This window comes from Geotrypetes seraphini, chromosome 1, assembly GCF_902459505.1.
Source record: "Geotrypetes seraphini chromosome 1, aGeoSer1.1, whole genome shotgun sequence".
Lineage (NCBI taxonomy): Eukaryota > Metazoa > Chordata > Amphibia > Gymnophiona > Dermophiidae > Geotrypetes > Geotrypetes seraphini.
Genome location: NC_047084.1, coordinates 45,681,731 through 45,687,730, shown reverse-complemented (window position 1 = coordinate 45,687,730; position 6,000 = coordinate 45,681,731).

Below are 6,000 nucleotides of genomic sequence, written 5' to 3'. Positions count from 1 at the left end.
CCCTTGTAACATCTTTCCTTTAGCTCCTAAGGCTATGGAGTGTATGTTGCTACAACTGGAAATAATCTTTACTGAATAGAAGTCATCTGAGCAATCTGTAAAAAGGGCAAATAGCTAAAGCGAATGGATGAGCAGACCAAAGTGGACAGAGTTGATTACAATGACAACAGTTTCAAATAAGGTTTCAGCATATTGTCTACAATGACACCCAGATCTTTTTCTTGGGCGCTGACTCCCAAGGTGGACCCTAGCATCTGGTAACTATGATTTGGGTTATTCTTCCCAATTTTATCTGCCATTTGGACACCCAATCCTTTCAATTTACTAATGTCTGCCTATAATTTTTCAGTCTGCATATGTGTGTGTGTGTGTGTGTTTTTAATGGGAAAACAATTTCTATTGAACAGAAAGAGAAAAGAACAATAAATACAGCATAAAAATACAGTATTTGTTCAAAAGACAATTGTAAAACCCCCAATACAACTCCCCTTCCCCCACCCACCCCCAATAATATCAATAACAAGGAAAATTACAGCAAGTAATAGGAAAGGCAAAGAGAGCAAATATCCCACAGCAGTCAATCGGGAAGGTCCCAAACAGTATCCAAAGGAAAAGACAGAAGAAAAGGATCTATGCCCCCCCCCACCCCCTCCTCTTCCACAGAAGACAATGACGAACGCACACACACAAAAAAAAAACAACAGGAGGAATAACTAGGAGATCCAAGCCTGGAAATATGGGCAAATCCAGGGTTCCCCCACCACCACCACCACCACCACCACCACCACCACTCAAGGCAGATCAGACCTTGAACTCTAGGAGATAAGGAATCTATATAAGGACCCCAAACCTGCAAGAAAAACTTAGATTGGCGGATGGAGCTACACATCCAACCCCTCTCCAGCAACATTAAAGCATTACGCCAAGACCAGAAAGAGGGAGAATGACAAGATACCCATTCCCCCCAAATAATTTTCTTAGCCACCAACCCCTCCTTGCGCACAAATAACCGTCCAACCCCAGGGGGAAATTGAAAGGTTTCATATTTATCCAACAGAAATCCCATCGGAGTGAAAGGTACGGGACATCCCAAGAGAAATTCCAAATAGCGGACCATCCACCGCCAAAAAGACTTAACCACCGGACAGCTCCAAAAAGCATGAAAAAAGGACTTAGGAGCGCTGTTACATGTTTCGCACTGATCTGACTCAGCAAAACCAAAATGATATAATTGAACCCGGGTAAAATATGCACGGAGTAAAACTCAAAATTGGCACTCCCAGAGGTCAGCTGACACTGAAAGGGTTATGATAAGTTTAATAAGGCAACCTATATCCAAATCAGTCATTAACAGACCTAATTCCGGTGCTCAACGAGCACACAAGGCCTCCCAAGACTGAGGGGGAGCAAGAAGACAGAAAGCTTTATGGAGCGCCGAAACCGAGAGTCCCACGTCTACAAATTGATCAAAGAAATTACGAAATTTACTCTCCAAACCCATCTAAAGGCCCTCCCCAGCCAAGGATCACACATAATGGCCCAGTTGAAAATAAGCGAAGGAATCAGTAGCCAGAATCCCTTCCTTAAATTGAAAATTAAGCCACAGGGGTAGGGCACCATTGGGACCAAGGACATGTGCCAACAAAGTCATATCCAACTGCGCTCAACGGCGAAAAGGAGAAGAAATTTGGTCCGGTGAAAACTGTAAATTCTCCTGAATAGGTAATTGATCTGAGATCCCTGGCTGACCCCCCCCCCCCCTCCCACAGACGCAACACCAAAATCTTCCAAATCTCACAGAGGGATCCCAAGAGAAAACTAGAATGTAAATAAGAGGGAAGGGAATTCCTCGGGGCATGAAGCAAAGATGACAAATGCCATGGGTGGTAGAAAGCCAGGTAGTCTGCATGTTTTTTTAATAACTTTGAACAGTTTAGTGTCATCTGCAAATTTAATCACCTCACTCGTCGTTCCAATTTCTAGACCACTTATACTGTAAATAAGTTAAATAGCACCATCCCCTTCAGCACTCCACTATTTACCCTCCTCCATTGAGAAAAATGGCTGTTTAACTCTACCCTATGTTTTCTGTCTGATAACCAATTCCTAAACCACAACATTGCCTCCTATTTCAAAGACTTTATAATTTTCTTAGGAGCTTCTCATGAGGAGCTTTTCCCAAAGCTTTCTAAAATCTAGATACACTCAGCTCTACTAAATCACCATTGCTTATGTGTTTGTGTTATTGATAAAAGCCATTCTCTGCTAATGACAGATTGACCAGGCACTGAAAGTAATCAACTACAGAATTAATTATTGAATAAATAGCTGTCCTTGATTAGGGATCTACCACTACTTGGAATCCCAAAAATAAGTTCTTAATTTGTTTGGGCTCTGATTGACAAAATTCATTCTATTTTTTTTTTTCTTACATCAGTATTGTATACCATACCATTCTCGTATCCATGAAGCAATCACAATAACTGATGTCCTGCCGATCTTACTTGTAAAAAAAACTAAACTAAAAATAAAAAATTAGCTATTTCCTGAGGTTGCAAGGGACAAGCATCATTTTGCTTGCATTGTTTCAAGTATGGGTTCCTAATAAAAATAATTCATGGGGTTTATTTGATACCACACAGAGTTGCTTAGCAAAATATATATGCATACATATCTGAATCATGAATACAACTCCATTGTCCCCTAAAGTTGATGTAATCCTCTCTTTTAACAGATCATATGTATATCAACAGGCATTTTAACCTCCTCCAAAATGACATTTGAGTTAGAGGTATATAATCCTTTGTTTACTATCAGTTCCTGATTAATGAATCAGTTTTCTTTATTTTTTATTAACCTGCTTTGGACCTCAAGAGAGATGAGAATACCGTAATCGACTGTAAGAGAATCAACACTGATATTCCAATCATCAAGACTAGCTTTACCTGATGAGAGTAAATGATTTCAGAGGAATTCAGCCAAATGTTCATAGTGTGAAATTTTAGGCTTCCTCTCTACATGGTCTACAGGGTGCTATTTGTTCCACAGTCTAGGCACATCTAGGCAGTCTAGGCAAAGCTACATCCTGGTAATATGACTATGGTACCAAAATTGCCTCATTAACATTACAGGGTTGAACATTTAAAATCAAAAAGCCCAGGACCAAAGCTTTAACCTTTTCCTATCGTAATAAATTTTACGTTACGCTGGTTCCAATTGTAATTATTTTAGCAAAGTTTTGTATTATTCACCGTTATCATTTACGGCTATTGTAAACATAATGTAAATAAGTCATAAGTCTGTAAGTTCAAATATTTTGTGTTCCTGTCGTGTACTGTATGTCCCATGCCATGGGACATACGATGGCAATGACATTTTTGGAATGTCCCGTCATCCGGGACACATGATAGGAAAAGGTTAAGTATGCCAGTTCTTGCATAGCTTGGTCAAAGCCTACAGCTAACATATGGTGAGCTTTACTAAACGGTGCTAGAAGTTGTTATCGCAGGCCGGCAAGGTAAATGCTCCGATGCTCATAGGAATTCTATGAGCATTGGGGCATTTACCTCACTGGCCCACGCTAAAAAACGTCTAGCACCGTTTAGTAAAAGGAGCCCATAGCAAGCAAAAAAATATTAGTCTCTTTGGAGGTTGCTCTCCCCAAAATATGGAGGTTGGAGTCACTTAACACTGAAAAATGAAGTGAAATCTAGATTCCTTGCCCAAAGCACTTCCAGCAATCCTTCAATAATAAACAAATGGTCCAATCAATAGCATCCACTAAGGACTGTTTTGCAAGAAACATAACACTACTGCATCTCTTCAGACAATCTCATAATGGATGGGACATAACTTTTGCAGACAATGTGCCCTGGAAGAATGCAATCATGTTTCCATTATGCAAAAATAAAAAAGAATGGATTGATAATTAATTAAATAATGATCTATTAATGTGGTCTCTGAATGCACAGAACATACATTAATAAGCAAACACTATTGACATGGTGTAAGTGGGTACAGTAATTGTAGGCATGTGGATGCCCAAATATACTGGTATTCTATAATGGAATCTTGGCATCCAGATGCTGTTACAGAATTTGTGGTCAGCATGGTCCGTCTAGGCACCAAACGTGTTGCCCAGTTATAGAATTACCCCCTTACTGATTAAAGAACTCAGTAGTTGACAAATCCTCTTCTTGCTTTCTTAATTGGGATAACAGACTATGAATTAAGGCATGTGTCTGGAGAGGGTGGGGTAAGAGATTAAAGCTAAAATTGATTTTAGACCATTTAAACAATTTGATACCTGTTTTTCTTGTTCTAGGGTGGTAAAAGACTAAGGAGGGGAAATAATCAATGTGGGCTACTAACAAGACAGATTGTTTTACCACTAACATGATATTTTACAACAGGCCCCAGTTTATACAATAAGATCTAGTTATTAACCTGAGTTAATAGTAAAATAACCTTAAAATCTTAACAGTAGCCCATATTGATAACTTTCCCCTTAAAACACAGCTAGGATAACTCGGGTTTAGACCCTTTAAATAAACTAATATCTATGAGGGTCAATATTCAGCCAGGGTGGTCAGTACTTTTTAACATGTCAGGTGCTGTGGCTGAATTAAATCTGGATATTCAGAACTGGTATCTAGCTTCAATTTTGATTGCCAGTAATATCTGAATATCAGTGATATTCAGCATAATATCTGGATAGCTAACCAGATAAAATTAGGACAGACTATTTTGCAATCCTGTCTAGATAATTATTCAGTTACTGGACTGAATACTGCTACTAACCAGATAACTCAGGACCATCCTTGCTCCATCCACAGAAGGCCCAAGCACAATCTAGCTAAGTGTTCTTCAATGCAAGCCAAAGGACACCTCTGGAGTGGCTCCCATCGTCTTTCTGTACCCTGTTTTGTTTTCCTGTTACTCTACTTCGCTATCCAGGCTCTGGACAGAAAGGGGAAAGTGGATGACAGAAGAGTCACATGTTTGAAAGACAACACATTTTTTAATAAATAAAAGAGTGCTAGGGATGTAAAATTCCTAGATGCCATAAATGACTGCTTCTTGGAGCAACTGGTCCAGGAACTGACAAGATGGGGAGCTATTTTAGATTTGGCCTTTACAGAATGCAGCACATAGTATGGGAGGTAACTGTCCACTGGGAAACAGTGATCATAACATGATCAAATTTGAGTTGATAACTGGAGTGACGTCGCTAAAGAAATCTACTCTAGCAGCATTTAATTTTCATAAGGGCAACTACGATAAAAAGAGAAAAATGATTAAAAAGAAACTAAAAGGGTCTATGGCAAAGGTCAGAATTGTAAACCAGGCGTGGATTTTGTTTAAAAATACCATTGTGGAAGCCCAGCCCAGATGTATTCCATGTATTAAAAAAGGTGGAAAGAAGATATAATGAGAACCGGCGTGGTTAAAAGGCGAAGTGAAAGAGGCTATTACAGCCATGAAAACAGATCCCATAAGAAGAGATATAAGCACTGGCAAATTAGATGCAAAACATTGATAAAGAAAGCTAAACAAGAATATGAAGAACAACTTGCCAAAGAGGCAAAAACTCATAGTAACATTTTTTTTAGGTACATCAAAAGCAGAAAAACTGTGGAGGAATTTGTGGAACCATTGGATTATCAAGGAGTAAAAGGTTTACTCAGGGAGGATAAGTCCATACCACAGAGTCTGAATGAATTCTTTGCTTTGGTCTTTATGGAAGAAAATATATGAAATCTTCCAGAACCGGAAATGGTTTTCAAGGGTAATGAGGTGGAGGAATTGAAAGAAATCTTGGTGAATCTGAAAGACATACTAAGCCAAATCGACAAGTTAAAGAGTGATATATCACCTGGACTAAATGGTATACATTCCAGGGTACTGAAAGAACTCAAAAATGAAATTGCTGATCTGTCACTAAAATCGTTTGTAGTACCTGAAGACTAGAGGGTGGCCAATATTACGCCAATTTTTAAA